Source organism: Mirounga leonina, unplaced genomic scaffold, assembly GCF_011800145.1.
Source record: "Mirounga leonina isolate KUSES-001 unplaced genomic scaffold, KU_Mleo_1.0 Mir_53, whole genome shotgun sequence".
NCBI classification, from domain to species: Eukaryota; Metazoa; Chordata; class Mammalia; order Carnivora; family Phocidae; genus Mirounga; species Mirounga leonina.
The window spans coordinates 74,527,748-74,551,019 of record NW_023270807.1 but is presented as its reverse complement, the minus strand read 5'-3'; positions in this window follow the sequence as shown (position 1 = coordinate 74,551,019).

Below are 23,272 nucleotides of genomic sequence, written 5' to 3'. Positions count from 1 at the left end.
AGAAATGGGAGGTTTTTCAACTTTTAAATTTACCTGAAATCATGATCACAATATGCAATGTCAAAATGAGTTTAGTTAGTATTTTTAGTAAATCTTTCTACAAATTAAACCTGTCATTTTTCTCATGTTTATATTTTATATTATATAAATTGTATCTATCATGCTAAAATGAGTCAATTCCTTCTATCTGCTAATTGCCATTATTAAAACTTTATCATTAGTTATTTTTTTAAAGGCACTAGTTTACATGATTCTAAAGCTAAGTGTACATGTAAACTTCAGTAATGGGAATTGGTTTCTCTAAATATGTGTTACAACATAGGAGATCCTTCTTTTCACCCCAAAATACTTGCCTGTATTGAACATCTTTCTGCCTTTATGGACTGTCCAATACCTTTTACTTTTTTAAAATTTTATTTATTCATTTGAGACAGAGAGAGACAGAGAGACAGAGAGAGCATGAGCAGGGGGAGACACAGAGGGAGACAAAGAAGCAGAGTCCTCACTGAGCCAGAAGCCCAATGTGGGGCTCCATCCAAGGACTGAGACATCATAACTTGAGCCAAAGACAGATGTTTAACCATCTGAGCCCACCAGTCATCCCTACCTTTTGCTTTTCAAATTCAGGTTATATCCATTTCATTTTTAATAATTGGGGACATAAAAGTATCTTTAGTTTTCTGTTACAGTTTTACCTTATTATTTTAATTTTTTTGACAATGACTAATTCTTTCCTTTATATGTTCATCTCTCGTTCTTTTATTTTGTACTGAGAAAAAGATACACATCTTAAAACCCAGTTAGAGGAAAACACAAATTTTTCCCAAAATTTGAAATTTAATTGTAAAAAAGTTAATGTTACTAGTGTATTAAAATTATATTTTTCAAATGTACTGAGTCATAATGGTATAGAGTTCATTTTAAATGTTACTGACACTGTCTTGCTCCTTTTGCCACATTATTCTATTTAAATTATTCCCATATATGTCTTCTTGTGTCTAAATTTGGCCCAAGATTTTCACTGAGATCTTCAGATTTTTCACTGAAACCACATGTTAACCCACTGTCTGTTTGTTATAATTTCTCTGACAAATTATACCTACTATAGAGAATAAAAATGGCCAGTGACCATCATGTGCCAATGTGGCTCTTTATGTGTTTTTATGAAAACACCTAGATTCTAAAACAACAAATAAATAAAAAGTACACTGGTTAGACAAAATGGCTAAAATTAACAAGACAGGAAACAACAAATGTTGGCGAGGCTGCAGAGAAAGGGGAACCCTCTTACACTGTTGGTGGGAATGCAAGCTGATACAGCCACTCTGGAAAATAGTATGGAGGTTCGTTAAGTTAAAAATAGAGCTACCCTACAACCCAGCAATTGCACTACCAAGCATTTACCGCAAAGATACAAATGTAGTGATCCGAAGGGGCACCTTACCCCAATGTTCATAGCAGCAATGTCCAGAATAGCCGAACTGTGGAAAGAGCCTAGATGTCCATCGACAGATGAATGGATAAAGAAGATGTGGTGTATGTATGTATATATATATACACACAATGATATTACTCAGCAATCAGAAAGGATGGATACTTGCCATTTACATCGACGTGGATGGAACTGGAGGGTATTATGCTGAGTGAAATAAGTCAAGCAGAGAAAGACAATTATCATATGGTTTCACTCATATGTGGAATATAAGAAACAGTGCAGAGGATCATAGGGTAAGGGAAGGAAAACTAAATGGGAAGTCATCAGAGAGGGAGAAAAACCATGAGAGACTCTTAACTATAGGAAACAAACTGAGGGTTGCTGGAGGGGAGGTGTGTGTGGGGATGGGATAACTGGGTGATGGGCGTTAAGTAGGGGATGTGATGTGATGAGCACTGGGTGTTATATGCTACTGATAAATTACTGAACACTACATCTGAAACTAATGATGTACTATATGGTGGCTAATTGAATTTAAATAAAAAATTTTTTGAAAAAGTACACTGGCCATGGCTAGTTCCTTATTTTTTCCTCATATCCTTTCCACTGAGACTTGGATCATTTGTGCAGAACAACCCATGGCTTTTTAGTTTCTTTGTACATGTGATGTGTTGAATTTGTCACAGTCATTTTACAGAAGTCTATTTTAATTACATTTTACTGTTGCAAACTGATCAGCAATGCATTCTTCAGAGTTTCCTGAAGAATGGTTTTGATTAAACAGATAAACACATCTGTTTAACCATGATTCCATGGTTTTGATTAAACAGATAAACACATCTAGTGTGACATAAATTAATTTTCAAGAAACTTGAGTTTTTTTCTCTGTCACTTTTATCATAGGAAATGTAGTATCATAGGAAATGTAGTTCATAAAGTAGAGAAAGCAAGAAAAAGTTCAGAGCTTTGGGCTTAATGTAGTGATTGAAATGGAAAGCCATGTAAAACCTCCAAAGATGTGTTCTTCCAAGAAAGGCAGAGAATTGTGGAAACACTTTACATGATGGGATATATAAGTAGGGCCCTGGAGGTCCAAATGTGAAAGCAGACTACTGGAGTTAAGCACTTAGCTGAAAATCACTTTCTATCATCTGAGCTAGAAGTAATCCGAAGCCAGGCATGAAGGATTAAAGCAAAATACTTTGGGTATATACCTGGCTTCTGAAAGTTGGAATTTTATTTTTCTTTTATGCCCAGGCTAACATCAGACTCCCTTCATAATATGCAGGATTAAAGTGTTCCTATGATAATTTATTTTTTTAAATTAGAGAAACATATGTATTTACAATAAAAGCAACCCTCCAGAGCTTGTTGGGTGGTTATAGAATATAGTATAATGCTGTCACATATTCATCTGAACAATCAGAGATTCTTGGTGAAAGCTGTCTTATGATTGATAAGAAAAATGAGACCTGGAAAGGAAATTAAAATGCCTGATACCAAAACCTCTTTGTCTTCAATCTTGTGTCCATTGTCTTTAATCCTGCATCCATAACTATTCAGATAATGTTATTAGGTGAAAAAAAAAAAACTAAACCAGATGTTTCCTAATGGAATGAGAGCAGGTACCCTTATAAAAGGCCAAAGCTATGGTAGTCAAGTTGTTGTCTAGTTAATTCTGATGTCAAATATTGTCCCTGTTTTCATTATAGTTGTGATTTATAGTTTAAAAACAAGCCTCTGTACTCTTGAATAATCATGACTAGATGACATTTATTTAAATAATAGGGCCATATCTATTGTAGCTTTCAATTTTTAAGATCCTGTTTTCCCTTGGAAAAATCATTACTCCACAATATAATTGGAAATTTGAAATTTCTCTAATGTTTCACAATATATTTTAGAATTTCCAAAGACATCTATTTTTATCTTATAGTAATAATGAGTACCATTTATTGGCCATTTAGGGAAACCACGTTGTCAATGTTTTCTAAGTCTTTATTCACAATAATCTTATGAGGTAGGTATTATTTTTCCCAATTTACTGATAAGAAGACTGAGGCTTAGAAAGATGATATAACTTGTCCATGGTCACACAGTATTGTAGTCTTCTCTAACTTTTGGAAAGCTCTGTATTCCTTTCTTTTAGGAACTCTCCTCTCCTGTTCCATACAATTTTAATGAGACTATCATTGAAATGGTCCTGGTTTCTCACTATGGAGCTGGACACATGACCCTACCTAGACCATTAAAGCCTTTGGGGGAGAACTGATGTGTACTAGGAGGGGAAGTTCTGGCCCCTTCTGAAATTGTTATCTGTAAGAACTGTGTAAGCCATGGGACTTGCTGGGGTCCATCTTTCCTATATATGACTTGAGGAGAGAAATAGCCAAATGAGAAGAAGCAGAGCCAAGAAAAGGAGAAAAAGAAATAAAATCCTGATAACAGCATTTTAGTCCTTGGCATGAAATCCATTCCAGTCCTGGACCATCACAATTATGGGCAAACAAAAGCCAAAGTCCTAACAATTTTTTATTATATGTCAGTCCAAATATCATTTTGTAGTCATATAAAATGGTTTACAGTCACCCCATACAACGCATACTTTTCTTTCTTTTTTCTCAACATACCAGCTTTCTCCTCTGTTTTTCCATCTTCACAGTAGAATATAACTGCCCTACAGCTCCCCAAACTACATATTAAAGTTCTGGCCACATGCATAGTCTAATCATCTGTTTTGAATCCTTGTTTCAAATTTAATGGACTTTATTTAATCACCTGTAGCTGGGAAAATGGCATTACAAAGTGTGAGCATCTGTCAATAACCGAACTCTGAGGGGGTAGGAAATTCAGAGCAAAGAAGGCCTGGGTAGACCTCCTATAAGGAATCATGCCAAAAGTGTTCAGTTCTTTTTCAACAGGCTTTTCAGCCATCTAATCCTTCTTAATTGGTGAGGTGTACAGTGTCCTTTTACTTTATTATTTATTTATTTCTTAAACTTACTTTATTTAGAAAACTAGTTTTGGAGTGGAAGACATTTATTTGTGAAATATATTTCAATTCAAGCAATGAAAAAATTCAAATCAGGGGTGCCTGGGTGACTCAGTTGGTTAAGCATCTGCCTTCGGCTGAGGTCATGATCCCCGAGTCCTGGGATCAAGACCATCATCAGGCTCCCTGTTCAGTGGGGAGTCTGCTTCTCTGCCTCCCTCTGCCCCTCCCTCTGCTCATGCCCTCTCTCTCTCTCAAATAAATAAATGAACTCTTTAAAAAAAAAATTCAAATCATATAGTGAGTTCAGAAAAGAATGATCAAAGTTAAAATTTTTTTTTAAGCAATCTATCTTGAACGCATTACCCCGAGATCAAGAGTCACATGCTCTACTGACTGAGCTAGCCAGGCACCCCAAGAAAAATATTTTTTTTAAACAATGGCGTGGCACATGTATTAGATATAGATAAATTACTTTTACTTGATGTGTAACATTTTTTACACGTAACATACTAGGCACTCAGTTAAAGTCTGTTAAACTAATAAGTTGCATATGTATATGTGTTTTAATTTAATGAGTATTTTATTAGTAATATTGATTATTTATGTCTAATTTATGGAATTGAAATGAGTGTAAATGCTCAACCCACATTTCAAAATGTGAATTTTGAAAACTGTCTCTTGCTATAGGAAAAAAAGATTTACTAGATGCAATTCCACTAATGTAAATTATCCATATGTGTCGTGTATTGAGATACAATTGCCTTATCCAAATACTGGTTCTGACTTTGCATTACCAGTGCAGAACTTAGTGGTCAGTTCTCCTCAGATTTTGAATAGCTAAAGACCTATGGTTCTTTTTAAATTGTTTTGTTAAGATTAATTTATTTTGTTAAGATAAATCTTAACTTGAGAACTACTACATAATTAATGAAAATGTATATGTGAGAGGCTCCCTGTTTCCTAAAGGAAAATTATGATTCAATTAAATATTGCATATGCTTCATTAGATCTTGAAATGATCTTATTTAAATATTGAACATCTTTTAAGAATATTGAGATGGTAATTTCCCCATGATTAAAAATGCTATCTCCATTCTTAAAAATTTAATTTCAATCATAATGCTGTTAGCTCTTCTCTCTTCAGGGAACAGCACAAAGTTTATGAACAACTTCTCAGATAAGGCTCAGAATTCATCAAGTCATTGTGTGGAACAATCCTGCTTTAGTGAGTGTTCATAATTTTCAATATTTTCCTGCAGGAGAAATGTTCTGTGAGCAAGAGCATGGGTATACCATTAATTCTATCATTGGCAATGAGTAGAAAGAGGGAACTCATCATAGATATATGAGTTTATTTGTAAATCAAATGAATAATTTCATTCTGACCCCAGGCAATATTGCTTGATAATACTGATGATGACCTAAGTATTCCCTGCCTAAGGGTTCTTTTGAGGTAAGCATGAGACACAAATAAATACGTATTTCTCACTTTTTTTATCTCATTTTCTTAAGCTATTTAGAGGAAGCAAGGCTGTCTTATTTTTATTTCCTATTTTTCTAAAAAGACAGTTTTCTTCCTTCAGTTTTCTTCTCAAGTACCCTCCCTGCATTTTCTCAGGGGGCTCTCACGTTGATGCAACTCTGTCCTTATTTATGCGCATGGGCAGGATCAGTAGTGATGAAATCCCTTTTCAGACAGAGCAGACTCTTAAGTGCTCTTGAATACCAAGGCCAAAGAGTTCCATTTCAACCTTCTTGACCACTTCTTTCTAACCCTTGAAAATCCCTTAACAAGTGAAACAGTCTTTTCTTAAACAATTTTAAATAGAGCTATCTTGAGAGAACCAATGTTTGACCTTAAATTCATGCCAGGGCATGTATGACTGATAACAACTCTTTCCTTTGAAATAAAACCATTGTTTTTATTGATTAAGGTGTCTTGGACTGTTATAAGGATAATGCTCCTATACTATTTGAAGCTATATTCGTTCTACACAAATCCACTAATGGTTTGTTTGTTTTCACCGTTTGAGTCTATCCAGAAAATTTAGAATCTTTTCATGAGCTGTTTGACTCCCTTTAGACTACTGAAACAGCCAAACATGGACTGCAAAGGCTTTGTTCTGATAGCAGAGGCCATGGACCACCAATTGAGGTAATCACCACCAAGCAATGCTATTGTTTTATTTTTGACTGGGAGATTGGGCTCTAAACTGAGAATCCAAGCACTGTTAGTTCTGGCGGTTAGATGTCTTAGACTCCAATCTCTTTGTACCTCAGTTTATTTATTTTAAAACAGAACTAACATTCACTCTTACCTTATAAATCTGATTACAATCATTCCATAACAACATGGACATAAGTCAATCTGAAAATATGATTTAAGGAAGGAAATAGTTAAAGCAGCTGGATAGAAATAAATTCACTTACTTTACTATAGGGATACCCCAAAAGGAAAGAAAAGAAGGCAGGTAACCTGGTCTAATTTTCTTGTCTATAGGACCTCTGGGTAAATAAAGTAATGATATTTGCTAGGAGGAAGAGGGCTTATCTACAAAATGCCCATGGCAAAAATCCCTGGATAAGTTTACTTACAGTAAATAGAAGACAAAATCTGCAAGACATGGCTCCCTGGAGAATGCCATGTAGACAATACAATTCTCTGGAGATATAAATCAGAGATGTGACGTAAATTAAGCTCTCCCTACTGTGTGAGGAACCCTGCAAACCTCATTGAAAGACTTCATCTATTTTGGGCTAGAGGTATATGACCATGCAGGAAGAAAAGACCTAGGAGGGATTCTCAGTGTTCCATACCCCTCTCTGCTTCTTCTGAGCTATTTGATTACTAGTATCTTTAAACTTATTTAGTAAAGCCTGATGGATAAGATTCTGATTTGCATGTATTTGATTAGATGATACTATCTTAAGAGTTTGCTTAATACCTAACATTGCTGTGGTGGTGATATGTATAAGATTTTTTCTTATGTAATTATAAGAATTTAAAATTTTATATGGGTAGCATTTAAACTAAGTAGAGTTTTGACATAGAACTTCAAACTTAGGGTTACTCGTGGGTTTCTTTTGAGAGAAGTGTTTACATTATCTTCAAACTATCTTATATCTTGCAGAAATTTATTGAAATTCCTGTACGTAATAATTGCCTTCTCAGATTTTCTGTTCTGATTGAGATTTTTTTCTACTTTTATAATATATTGTCATTTTACTGGATGTTGTGGTCGGTGGGGAATCTGTAAAAGGTAATATGTATAGTTAAAACATAATCTTTGTTCACTATTTTGAATACAGTTTTTAAAAGTCTAAGGAATAGATTGTTCTTTAAAGAATAATAAGAGTGTGATAAGTTGAAAGGGGAGAAGGCCATGTTAGAATACTTTAGTAATAATAATAATAATAATAATAATAATAATAATTGTGATTATTTTATATTTTCAGAGAAAAGTCTAAGATAATAATAACCATTTCTAGCCCTTACATAATGCTTACTGTGTGCTAAGAAGAACTATCCTCAGGGCTTTACATGTATTACTTCATTATTCCTCACAACTGCCTTATGAGGTAGTGTTATTATTATTCCCATTTTATAGATGAGAACTGAGGCACTGAGAAGTTAGCACAAATTCACACAGTTAGTAATATAACAGAGAAGGGATTAAAATCTAGGAAGTCTGGTTCCAGAATTGATGCTTCTTACCCAATCTGATAAATTGACCATTTATTACAAGATTGAAATAAAATATTTTAATGAAATATCATTTGAAATAAAATGATATTTATATGAAGTACAGTTTAAAAAAAAACTTGGACCTCTTTTAGTGTTTAGGTATTCTTATATTATTTGTAAATAGGATAGTTCTTGTAGAGTGCTGAGTGTGAATTATCAACTGGGAATTCTCTAGAAACCAGAGTTTCAAAGTATTAACTTCTGAAGTTAGTCATGCTCCCAAATTCCACCTTATGCACTAGTCTATCCATTTGTCTAGGTAGGGATGCAAGGTATAGACAGTCTTGTGATGAGTACAGGATAATGAGATTTTCACAGTGGCAGAGCCTAGTAGACTATATGGAGCTCTGAAAGGCTAAGGCTGCTCATGGCACTGCTCCTATGTTGGAGTTGTGGACCATGACAGAGACTGTGGGAGATGGTTAGAAATGGCACAGATGTTGAAAATAAAAGATCTATTACTATATCCATATCTATCATCTTTCTCTCTCTCTTTCTCTCTCTCATTTCCTCTTCCTTCCGAGTTCACTACAACTAAGTTAATTAACTACAACTGTGTGAAAATGACAAGAACAGTTTTTGGCATAGTAACTATCAAATAAGAGTCTACTCTTGTCTTTTTGATATTTCTTCCTACCCTCCATGTTTCTGGTCATATGCTGATAAAGGAAAAAAAGGGAGTAGGAGAGCCCCGTCAGAATTATGGGATAAAAAGTCCTTTTCCAGGTAGCAAAGTATCAAATATCAGATTGGCTTATCACCACCTTATATGGTGCTTTAACCTGGTGCTGATCATAATGTCACTGTGTAATGTCAATCAATATTAGATCATCTCATCTTCCTGATTGAATAGTCACCAACATGTCAATTCTGAAGAAGAGAGAGCCTCTGAGAAATGACAATCCATAGAGATCATGTGTGAAAGACTTATTTGATGCAGGTAAAGAGAAGACACAGGTGGAGAACTAAAGATAAGTTGTTTACTTCTGATTAAATCTTTTAAAAGAATCACTGGAAACAAAGAAAGGGAGGCACAAGGATATCAGAGATTAAAATGGTGACTGAAATAAGTGATTTTGACTTTGAATTTTCAGTAACATCACACCCATTACCTTGGCATTAGAAAATCTGATGTCACAAAGAGCAAGTGAATCACAATGAAATTTAATTTATGTTTCAAACTCTGTATTCAAGACCTCACCATTACAGAACTGTGGGTTATATTTTTAATAAATTGATAAACTGAATAATTAATAAATTCCTGTATTCAAAAGAGATTTTTTTTTTACCTTTTGTCAATTACTTAGGGCATTTTTAACATGGGGAGCATTTAATCACGAGGAATATAGCAGAATGCTCAAATTTAGTAGTATTTGGAGCACTATTCTTTGGATACTGTCCTTAGGCAAATACCAATTACTCTTGGTCTGTAATCTCCTCAGGTAGTATGTTCCAAGCTGAATTCCTATGAGAACAGAATGTAGCTCAATATTTTAGTTTGTGGCTTGATTAAGGATTATTGCTGGAAAGTTCCATATAAAACATGTGTTCCATTTATTTCTTTCCTTCTCCTTTGCCTCTCTCTTCTCCTCCTCCTTTTCTTCACACTCCCGTTTCTTTATCCTCCTTTTCTTATAGACTGATCTATAGAAATCTTATAGGCTGATCTATATCCCCCTTTTCTTATGACTGATCACCATTTATCTGTTCACAAGAGCTTTCCTCAATCCCAAAGTCGTTTCCTCTGGGTCTTTTCAAATATTGACATAAATAAACTATATTCAAAGACGAATTGCTCTATGTCTTGTAAGCCAGACTGTATCTCCTATATATTTCTCCTTACTTTTTAGCACAATGACTTACATGTAGAAAGCACAAAATAATTTTCATATATAATTTTGGCTGACTCTACTATGATTTTTATGAATCAATCCACTACTTTCTATATATTTAATGCTACCGCTATCATAAAAGCAATCTCTGAATTTTGTGTAAAATACACAGATGCATTAAAATTCAATTTTGTCTTGGTCTTTAAAGATTAACTACTTAAAAAAAGAAACTTGGAACAGTTTCCTTTCTAATGCAACCAGTAGCGGGAAAATCACAGAATGATGTAAAAGGGGAAAAGATAGTTATTTATTTCTATCCTGGAGTACATTTGGTTTGTCCATTCATCAGTTGTTGGAAATTTGGGCTGTTTCTATTTTTTAACCTTTTTGAATAGTACTGCTATAAACATTCATGTGCAAGTTTTTGTGTGGACATATGTTTTTAATTCTCTTGGAGTAAATTCATGGAGTTTTCACCCTCAGAATAGTGATTAAATAACACCTGGCATTTTTTTGTACAAGTTTACAAAAATATATAATATTAATAAAATATAATAATTTGTACTGAAAAGAAGCTAAAACACAAGGCTATTTTCATTAAACTATACTAATATTCAAGTTAGAAAACAGAATTTTTACATACTAAGCAGACCAATGAAAATACAGCTTCCTTAGTTTTATGTAAAAAAAAAAAAAAAAGATGAAACCCCCTCATATACTGAAAGAGAAAAAAAGTGTAACTGATTTTTCTTTTTTTTTTTTTTAAAGATTTTATTTATTTATTTGACAGAGAGAGACACAGCGAAAGAGGGAACACAAGCAGGGGGAGCAGAGAGGGAGAAGCAGGCTTCCTGCTGAGCAGGGAGCCCGATGCGGGGCTCGATCCCAGGACCCTGGGATCATGACCCAAGCCTAAGGCAGACGCTTAACGACTGAGCCACCCAGGCGCCCCAGCATATTTTTAATTAAGTAAGATATGTTAATATCAAAACTGATTTATTACAAGATGTTCAATAAATAGACTTTCATGTTTTTATCATTTTAAGTGGACAAGAAGTGATTTATAGATGTATCAATTTCTAGATTTTGGCCAACAATTAAGATGGCAATCGTTATTTTAGTCGATATTTAGACATTATTCTTTTCCTTGATAAATGTACATTACATGTTCCATAAAGAAGATAAAACTTCTGTATAAATAGTATATAATTTAAATTTGTATATTTTTTTAAAAAGATTTTATTTATTTATTTATTTGACAGAGAGACACAGCGGGAGAGGGAACATAAGCAGGGGGAGTGGGAGAGGGAGAAGCAGGCCTCCCCACGGAGCAGGGAGCCCGATATGGGGCTCGATCCCAGGACACTGGGGAGCCGCTTCACCGACTGAGCCACCCAGGTGCCCCAAAAATGAACTATTTTAAGAGAAGGTGAACATCTTAGAAATGTAAACCCAAAGGATTTTAGTGCTGCAATATATAGAACAACCATTTCAAATCTGATTTTTGCATATTAAACAAAGCTGAATTAAGCAGACAGGTTACCAGTCTAAAATGACATCGCAGTGGAATAAAAATGCTGCATGCAATGAAAATCCTTGACAATTCATAGTAAAGGAGAATTGGTCAATATGATTAAAATTGTGAGATTTCTGGTAATTTTTTAAACTTTTAACTCTTGTGACTTTTATAATAGAAGAGTAAAACATTTTTTTAACTGTTTCCTATTGAGCTGTTACAGTATTTGCTGAAGGACTAGCATTGCATTTATTATTAATTTGTCTCCAAAGCTCAGGGGGTAAGCCTGCAGAGACTAGAACTAAGTCTAGATGAGAACAATAAATAATAAATAACAACAATAATAATTTGCATTTTTCCAACATCCTCCAGCTGTGGAAGTCAAAGTGGCTCACAAACATTAAGCTTTGCAAGATTCCAGTGAGGGAGGCAAATAATGTTGTCCAGATGGGAAAAATAAAGAACTGAAAAGCTAGTGAAGGTCACACATAAGTTAATAACATGAATTCAGGAATATTCTCCATTGTCTCTCTCATCCAAAATTCTCTTCCCAACTTCACTAACTTTTGATTGTATCCTTTTTATTTTTTTCAAATATCAAGAGTCTCACTTTAAAGGAAAAATCTCTAAACCTGTTTGGCTCTTGAAATCACTGAGCTACAAAGTTTGGAACATAGTTTTAAAATTTTATTTTGTTTATAATGTTCTATGTACCAGTTTTCATGGCTACTGAAATGTATAATACCATTATGTCCTACTTTGTGGGTGGTTAACTCTGAACTCAAAAGAAAACCAACTCTAGGAAATTATAGGTCACTTTTGCTATATTACTATTGAAAATGAATTCAGCAGTTGTAAATGTGCTGAAGCTGACAGGAACACAACTAAGTTAACCTTTAAAAGTTCAAGGAGACATGGAATAATCTAAATTTTTATTTATATGATGACTCTGCCTATGTATCAACTGACAACATTTATTTCGTGTTTCATACATTTCATATTCAGGTATTAATATTCTGAACTGGTTACATTTAAATGAAATACTTTAAGTGGTTACTATATTCATATATTTTGGAATACCACTTATTTAGGGTGATGGGAGTTCTTAGTTTAGTTGACAACCTTTTTTTAAAAATTCTTTTATCTTGGATGTTGGGAATTAAACAGGAAATCAGTGTGCTTAAGTGTAAGGAACTATGGTTTGGGAAGTTAGAAATGTGAGTATCTTATTATGCACCTTATCCTTGCAGATACATTCAATCTTTAACAACACAAATATAACAAGAAACTCTAAAAACTTCAAATAGATATATAGTGTCCTTTATGTGTTTTATAGATAGTTTAGCTAGTGAGCTAATTTAACTAGAACATGATTGCTATATGAGCTGATTAATTTATGACAATAAAAGATTCTATTCCATAATGAAGATCATCATAAACCCAGCCACTCACATGAGACATTTGGTGCTATGAGTCTACGTGCATGAAGGGCTTTCATCAGACATTTCCTGCAATTGTGAAAACATAATTTGAGTCAGGCTCACCATCTTCCTATATCTGCTGTGTCTTTATTTTCTTCAAGGTAGAAAGTCATGATCACAGATTGACTTATTTCACTTAGCATAATACCCTCCAGTTCCATCCATGTCAATGTAAATGGTAAGTATTCATCTTTTCTGATGGCTGAGTAATATTCCATTGTATATGTGAACCACATCTTCTTTATCCATTCATCTGTTGAAGGACATCTCAGCTCCTCCCACAGTTTGGCTATAGTGGACATTGCTGCTATGAATATTGGGGTGCATGTGCTCCTTCTTTTCACTACATCTGTATTTTGGAGTAAAAAAAAAGAGAAAGTTATGATCACAGATAGAATAAACGTACATTTTTTAAAGGTGTTTCCCCCCCCAAGGACAAACAATGTGGAATTAAGTGGGGTTGGGGAAAAGATAATGTTTGTTATCAAGGGCAGAGAGGTAAGATGATGCAAAGCAAGGGCTTTGGAATGGGTGAGAGAACTACAGATAGTTAAATAAGCAAAAGTAAAGGAAGCCAGCAAGAGTCCCTCTTGGCTCCCACATGCCCATTCTATTTAGTCTTCAACTCTTTTGCTAATGATGGAGGCTTTTTTCAAAGATTGATTTATTTATTTCAGAGAGAGAGTGAGAGAGGGCAGGCGGAGGCACAGAGGGAGACGGAGAGAGAATCTTTAAGCAGACTCCCCGCTTTGTGCAAGGCCTGAGATCATACATAACCTGAGCCAAAGTCAAGAGTTGGACACCTAACTGATTGAGCCACCCCACTGATGATGGAGTCTTAAATAAAATTTCAGAGAAAAAGTAGCCTCTGAGATTGAATCACTTTTTTCTCCTTCTAACAAATACTAAAATATATATAAATTACTTTAAATTAATATATATGTTTCAGGTGTCTTTAGTTGCTTAAAGATTTTGATTTGGGATAGGAGACATGAATTTTTATGTTCTACTCTTTCTTGTCAATGGTAGCAAATATATGACAGGATTTTCTAGATACTTACCTGATACTAATCAAGGAAACAGAACAATATTCTCATAATGCCTACATACACAAACACAGATATTCTCACAGCTTTAGCAATTAATGCATATCTAATTAAGAAAAATTGAAATAACAAGCACCTGTCAAACGAGATTGTGCAATATTTATAATTATATTGCACAATATCCAAAAAGACATCATAACATTTTCTAAATGGGTTTTAGCACTAACATTTCTAATAATTCCTAAAAATAAATCTCTAATTTCTTTAGACATCATTGATGTCTAGAGAATACTCAGTTTAAGTGGGATACTTCCCACTAAGTGTCAGTGTATAATGTCATTGATCTATCTAACTTAGGCTCCAGTTGAAAGTTAAACCATTTTCACTTCAGTGGGAACTTTTGCATACATGTTTCAGCAATGAAAACTTTTGACTTAGTTAAAATGTATTTAGTCATGTATTGTCACACACGTAACAAATTGGTAAACTAATCAGATATTGTTGAAAGTCAAGAAATGCTGCACAATGAAGCACAATGTTTTTAACGTATTTACAACATGAGGTAGATAATACATAGGCAGATAGATAAAAATATACATACTATATAAAGAACACAAATACTCATAAATGTGCATATATCTGAAAAGCAAAAGGGAGATGTAACCTGAAGAAGTCAGCAGCTCTAGAATTCAGTTTTTGCAAGGTGTTTCTCTAATCTTCAATGTTGAGTAAGTGCAACACTATCCTATCTGAAATCTTCATGGTGCTCATCAGAAATCTTTGACCACACACCTATTAATTGAGCTCACTCAGTGGAATTCACTTCTTTTTTTGTGTTTATGTCTCAGACTCTGAACATTCCTGTCCCTCTAAAAGCATGCCTTTTCTCCTGGACATAGCTATCTCATATCAATGACCAAGGCAGCTGCCCACTGAAATAATCACCACTGAGCTATTTTCTCTAGTTCACTGTGTCCAAATAACAGCACAGCAAGTAAGTCAATTTTCATACTGGGGTAATCCTCTCAAAAGCCATTATTTTTTTAATTATATAAAACTTGGAATCTGGTTGCCTTAAATGTTTTTGCATTATCTTTGATAAAATCACTTAAGTGCTTTCCTGGTATATGTAAATCAACAGGTTAACTTATTTTAAAAAAATAAAAGAATCTATACCCAGGGAATATTGATTGACTTCTGTGGGTAACTTGAAAAGCAATTGAATTATCATCAGAACCACAAAAATCTGTTAATGTTTAGGTTTTGCTGATTCCCTAAGAATATTTTATTATACTGTCTTTTTTTTCCCCTAAAGATTTAATTTATTTATTTGGCAGAGGGAGACACAGCAAGAGAAGGAACACAAGCAGGGGGAGTGGGAGAGGGAGAAGCAGGCCTCAGGCTGAGCAGGGACCCCAATCAAGGGCTAAATCCCAAGACCCTGGGATCATGCATGACCTGAGCCAAAGGCAGCTACTTAAGGACTGAGCCATCCAGGCACCCTTATCCTGTCTTAAAACACATGTTTCTGACCTGTTTTTTGACCTGTATTTTTAATTCATTGTATAGCTGCTTTTTGTTGCAAGATATAGATGAGTTAAAAAGACATTTTCACTGTAATGCCATTTTATTGAGTAATTCAATAGATATGTATTGATTTGTGTATATTCCCACTGAAAGACTGCTTTACTTTTTATGCCAGGCCTTATTTTGCTTATTACCAGGCTGATGGATCTGCCTAAGCAAGGGCCATGCTCATTTACCAGTCAGTGCCTTGACCTCAAAATGATAATGGCACCTTGAGGAAAGACATGAATCCTCAGATTTAGGAAAGCAGTTTCTTGCAGGTGGATTAAACATAAATAATGGATCCATTTCTATTATAATCTGTGGTCCTCAAACAATGTTAATATCTTATAATCAAGTACGAAGGAAACACAAGTTTCTAACCAATAGAAAACAATTAGACTGACAGCTAACTTCAAAATAACAATAAACATAATAGTAATTGTAATAATATAATTATTACAACAATAATTGCTAACAGCAGGAATATTAGAGTCCAGAAGATACTGGACTAAACGCACTGTGGAAAAATAATTATTAGTCTAGAATTACATGTCACTAAATTATTATTCAAAAACGAGAATGAAATTAAGGTACTTAAGCAAGTAAAACAGCAGGCAAATTAACAATCACAAACCATTAATGAAAGAACTAATAGAAAATGTGCTTTTAGAAAAAAAAAAAACTCGGGAGGAAAAGTAGGATGTAAAAGGGATTGTTGAACAAACACATTGATAAACATGTCAGTAAATCTAAATAAGGATGTTTTGAATAATATAATCATAATGATTATAATGACTTTTGGGGATACAAAAACAAAGTGAAATGAAAAATCTTGATAACATAAATAGGCTAGTGATTTGAATTAAAACATTCTAAGACTTTTTTGTTACTCTAGAGAAGAGTGGATTTCTAAGTTTCTGTTTCTTTTAGTAAAGTATGCAATCAAAAAAAAAAATGTGACCATAACTACTAAATATCCTCACGTAGAATTTTTAACTTCTAAACCAGAAATAGGCCACACAGGAAAGGAAAAAGGAGGTAAAGAAAATGACTTGTAAGTGTAAAACACAGCACAAGATGGTAAATATACAGACAAATTTAGCAGTTATTATAACAACTCACAGATCATTCACTATATAAAAATCAGATTGAGAGAAAATAATCTTGTTGTATGCAATTTAAAAAGACATATGCCTAAAGCCCAAAAGATCCAAAAGATGGATAAACAATTAGAATGAATCTTAGCCTGGATTCATTTCCTTTTACCTCACCTCTTATGCTTCTTTCCCCCATCCTAAGCTTCAGCCACTTGGAGCTCCTTTCTTTTCCCCAAAGGCAGCTGATATATTATATTCTCAAGGTCTTTCACTTGCTGTCCTCTCTGCCTAGAGAGCTATTTCTCCAGAACCTTCTTCACACTAGGTATCAGCTAGATATCATTTGTTCAGAGAGGCCTTCCCTGATCCATCCTACCTAGACTAGATTCCCTTGCATGAATTGTCTTTATTTTCTTTATAAAATTTATTACAATCTGTAATTCTACTACCTTTAAGTAATTTAAAATTCTAGTCCATAAGAAGACATAAAGGAAATAGAGTCACTTGTTTTTTAAGACATTTCCTCTGCAAGTGGCATATCACTTCTATTCATATCTGTTTGGCTGATACATACTTAATTGATCAATCACAACTAATAGCAAGAAGGCTAAGAAATGGAGACAATAGCTGATAATTTGCTCTACTAACTGTAGGGGGTTTATTATTAAAACTAAATAGGTAATAATTAATTATAGGGGTCTATTGATCGCATTTTTACTGCAAAATAAAAATATGAAGTATTTCTCTGTACTCTTCTACTCATGCCAAATAAACTAAGAACAATTTTCAAGAACTTTTACACATTCTTCATCATGCCTTCCCACTTAAACATTAAAACTTGGTATTCTCTTAATTTCCTCTTTCTGCCCCAATCCTTATCTCTGCACCTAACTTCTAAGTTTTACCTAGGATTTAATACTTCTAGTTTTGGTAAGTAAAACATTTTTACTGGTCCTGTGTCTAGTGCCAGGACTTTATTTTTACATGTGTTTGTCTTCCAAGTCCATCAGTATATTCATTTGCATTTTGGATATAGAAGTTTCTAGGTGGACTTAGGCTATGTCTTCACATTCTATATATCTATATCTTCGTTTTTTCTTGAGCAGTTTAACTAGTTTTCAATTTCAAAGAAACAGCACCAGATATTTATTTTGATAACTTTCTCCACTGTGTTTATTTCTATTTTATTTGTTCCTGTTTATCACCTTCTCCTTCCTACTTTTTTGTTTTTACTCCCCTCTGCCCCAGCTTTTTGATGTAGAGTTTTAGAGCATTGATTTTATGCTTTCTTTCTTACGTATATCTATTTGTGCTATGTATTTACCTCTACTCACCTCTTTAGCTGCATTGCATACATTTTGATCTGTTGTATTTTCTTTATCATTTAGTTCAAAATAATTTCTATTGCGTTTTTCTTTTACCCATGTGATTTTTTTAGAAGTGTATTATCAAGTTTGCATAATATTTGGAATCTTCTTAGATATCTGATATTTATCTATTTCAAATTTAATTGTATTGTGTTCTGATTTTAGTCCTTTTAAATTTATTGAGACCTGTATTATGGTTAAGCTTATGGTCTATCTTGGGAAACAAACTGTATATTTGTTTCTTTGTTTGTTTGTTCACTTTAAAGATTTTATTTCTTTACTTGGGAGAGAGAGAGCACCAGCAGGGGGATGGGCAGAGGGAGAGGGAGAAGCAGACTCCTTGCTGAGCAGGGAGCCTGATGTGGGGCTCGATTCCAGGACCCCAGGATCATGACCTGAGCTGAAGGCAGATGCTTAACCAACTAAACCACCCAGGAGCCCCACAAACTGTGTATTTTTTAAAAAAGCTTCATTCTGCAGTTGGTGAATGTAAAGTTTTGCAAATATCAATTATTTCATTGAAATAGTTGAAATGGTTGAAAATGATTTAAATTCTATAATTCTTTACTGTTTTTTTTTTGTGTGTGTGTAGGTTTCCTAACAGTTATTTAGATGGATGTAAAATTTCTAAAATGATTGGGGAATTGATGATTTATCCTTTAAATTTTTAATAAGTTTTATTTCTTAGAAAAATTTTAAATTTACAGAAAAATTGTGAAGATACTAGTTTCCATAGACACTATATCAAATTATACTATTATTAACATTTTGTTTTAATATGATATATTCTTGAAATATATTGACACATTATTATTAATTAAAGTCATACTTTATTCAGATATTCTTAGGTTTTAGTTACTTAATGTTTTTTTTTGTGTCCCAGGATCCCATGCAGGATACCACATTGCATTAGTCATATGGACTCCTTTGGCCTATGACACGTTCTCAGACTTCCCTTGTTTGTAATGACATTGAGAATTTTGAGGAGTACTGGTCAGGAATTTTGTAAAATGGTCATTAGTTTGGATTTGTTTTAGATATTTTTATATTTTATATATTTTATATGTAATGTATTTATAAGTACATATGTTTATAACATACACATATATATATGTATATAAAATATATACACATATTATACACACACACACACACTCCTAAATTTAAAATCCAGAAGTATAAATTTCTTAGGGGGAAAAAAAAAAACACAAGAAAAAAAGTCTTTGTGAAATTGGATAGCAATAGACAAAACCATGAACTATAAAATGCCCTGGGAACCCAGGTTGAGTCCAGACTCCTCTGTCTGGGCTCTTTGGCCTGAAAGGTGGAATGTTTTTATACTAGAATTTCAGCAGCCGGTGCCTCCTCTCCTGTGACTGCAGCCCCCCTCAGAGTGAAGAGGCACAGTATTAGAGGAGGGCCTCACCCTGTGCCTACTGTGCTTCAGATTTTATCTCATCCAAATCCCTCCTCTTTGGTTTAGTCACTGGTGTCCTCTTGTGGTTGTTTGTAGATTATTTTTCCAGAATTTATAGTTACTTTTATTTATTTATTATTTATTTATTTATTTATTTTTAAAGATTTTATTTACTTACTTGACAGAGAGAGACACAGCGAGAGAGGGAACACAAGCAGGGGGAGTGGGAGAGGGAGAAGCAGGCTCCCCGTAGAGCAGGGAGCCCGATGCGGGACTCGATCCCAGGACCCTGGGATCATGACCTGAGCCGAAGGCAGACGCCCACCAACTGAGCCACCCAGGTGCCCAGAATTTATAGTTACTTTTAGAATAATATTTAGGGGACACCCACTCTTGGATGAAATCCAGTGCTGAACTATGTCTCCTATCCCCTTCCAGAGAATAAATCAATTTGGAATTCTGTAGTGTTTAGGAAATTTACTTACATTTTGGTATTGTCACAGGGAAGAAATTACATCATTGATACTTGGCTTTCCACTATCTTGCCAGTAGTCTTACTGCCCTCCAAGTCACTTAATCTTATATTACCATCCTCATTCCACACACATCGTGGAACTCTACTCTGGAGCTTCAGGCTCATGGCTCCTTTCAAGGAGAGAAGCTCCCAGGGCTAAATTTTTCTTCAAGTTTCAGCTCTCACTGGCCACTGTATTTTCCCAGGCCCACTGGAAATGAGAAAACAAAATAAGCCCCATCTGGATATAGATGATTCTCTAGGAATTGAAGATGTGTAACTTAATTAGGCAATGTCTTTCCTAGATTAAATTTGGAAAAGCTATTAATCTCATATAGGTATAACAAATTTTGCCCTTCTGCCTTATTCAGTGACTCTGACTTTTCAGCAGACAGGTCTTGGGCATAATTTCTCCTATTTCCCCCTCTTTATATTATCCTCTTATCCAGAGGAGCATAGTTTGCTTCTCATTTCTTATATTGCTTCTGAGCATAGTTTGCTTCTCATTTCTTATATTAATCAGTTCAGTGATATCTATAGTTGGCTTAAATGTCCCATTCTTTTCAGGGAAAATAATACTATATTGAACACATTTCTTCCCTTTAGAATGTACAACACATGCAGTCTTATTTCCCTGACAATGATTAATAACAACTTTGTAACACTTAGTTTAGACTATCTAGACTGGTGAAAATTATTTTGACATATTTAACTATTCAGTACATAATTTTGTTTTTCAGATCCTGTTCATAAAGTTTGTTTCAAAAATTTTCCCTAAGTCACAACTCACAACTCCTTTCCAGCTTATCTGCTTTCGCTTTCTTCTTTTATATATCTTCTGCTTTTATTATAGATTAGCACAATCTTTTTTCTGTCTCCAGCAAATCAAAATTTGTTTTTTTTCCTAGGGTATCTTTATTTGTAATTAACATGCTTAAGATAGGTCCTACCTAGAAACATGAAATTTATAACAATTGAGAAATTTTCTTTTTTCATAGAGAAAACAACCAAAGGACTCTGTGTCCTCTGTATATATATACAATATATACATATTGTATATATTGTATATGATTGTTGATTTGAGTCAGTCAGAAGCAGTTCATGACATTTTAACTTGTGCTCATGTCTTTAACTCTGATGTCAAAATAAATGCTAGGTCAGTAATAGAGGCTTTTGCATCACGATGCTAAAGTTTGCTTTCAGTGATACCTGGACTTTTCCAGACCATGATTTTGTAAAATTGTGTTTAGAGATATCTGGATCACATTATGGTAATCATGCCAGCATTGCACTTTTCATTTGAATATGGAATGCCTGCTTGTATTCCTGTAGTTGCTACTCTTTACAGCAAAACAATACACTATAATGAACTTCAGTCCCAATTCACTGAAACACCAAATTATAATCAACTAAAATAATATAGAAAAATATAGCATTCTGAAAAAAAAAGAATGGTTTTTAAACTACTGAGGAAATGTTCAGACACAATTACTGAATGAATGCTATGACAGGGAAGTTGGCACTTATCTCAGTGTGGCTACAGATCTCCCAACTATCTTTGAAAAAATGTCAGTGGCTGCCTTCTCCGGATTAGTATCAAAGGGTGTATATTCAAGCATAATGAGAAAGCAATGATTGAAAAAAAACCAACTTTAAATGATATCTAAATGAATAAATGTTGAAAACAAGTAGATGATATAAATGATACCTACCAGGAAAATTTTCCATCAATGATAATCACTTATCTGAATTGTTTGCTCATTACCTACTAAATAATATTAAGTTGAATGCCCAATAAGAAAATGAGAAATAATGATCTCATAATGTTTAAATCATATAAACCAAACAGAACTTTGTCTTCTGAATTGTGAGTCTTATTATCATCGATCATTTCTCACAACCATTATGAACTCTTAGAGTTTGTGCCATTAAGGTGATTTAAGTTAGGGAGTCCTTCAGTGAGAGAATATTTAAGCTATATCAAACTATGTTTTGTACTGTTTTTATACAAATACAAAGAAAAGTAAGTTATGAAATGATACCAGTTTCTCATGGTTCTCTTAACTCCCCTGTGACGTCATAAGATTCTTTCAAGTGATCTTCCTTTTTATGCTTGCCCCTTAAATGATAATATTGTCTGGACTATATAATTGCGTTTCTTTTCCTTCTTCTGTAATAATATCTTTACAAAATTTCATTCACAAAAAAAAGATTCAATTACTGCCAAAGTATCTATCTTGCTTGAACTCTCTTTTGTAAAACAGACTTCATTTTTGATCGCCTCTAAGCTTTTTCACCTGCATGGCCTGTAGATATCTCAAAATTACGAAGTCAACTTGACTTCATTTTTTTTTCTCTCCCAATACAACTTAAACCAGGTCCTTTTTCTCTCAGTTATCCCATTTTAGTGAAGGTCACCACCATTCATCCAGTCACTGTCACTCAGTTGTCAACCTGATTCTTTCTCCCTCATACCCAATTAGTAACAAATTCTGTCACTTTTATCTCTTAAATATCTCTTAAGTTATCTCTCTTTTTCCTATGTCCACCACCATTGTCTTGGTGCACTACTTTATCCTCTATCACCTGCACTATTGCAATCGAAAGGAAACTGTAACTATGCCAGTTCATTCATTTATATACCAAATATTCATGAGTACCCATGCTGTTTCAGATTTTGAACAAAGTCTGAGAATAAAATAAGGAAATGAACCCTGTACCTATTGTCAATACTGGAGTTTTCTATATGAAAATAATAAGTAGGATTAACTGCCACATAGTAAAAGCCAGGCTTATCCCATTTAGGATCACTAATCACAATGACTTGACAAGATAGGTGTGATTATTAATCCTTTTTTTCAGGGGACATTAAATAGTGTTCTCTGTTTCAAAGATACTATTCAGACGCTTGTCTGTCTCCAGTACTTTTTTGCTTTTCCATTACATCACTCAAGCTCAAATTGTAGTGCTTTCCTATGACTTTGTACATTTGAACAAACCCTTGACACAGCCTGGAATAGGCTTCATTTCATTACATTGACCAATGTAATGACGGACTCTTTTTTGTTCTTCAAAGCTCAGCCTATGTGTTATGTGCTCTATTTAGCCTCCCATGACTGCACCAGGAAAATTTATATACATTCTTCTAAGTCTGCCCTAGCAACTTGAGCTTATACCTAGGGAAAAAAAAAAAAAAGGAATCACAGTGCATTGCAATTATGTTCTTATTTGTCTAACTTTTGATACGGTAAACTCCAG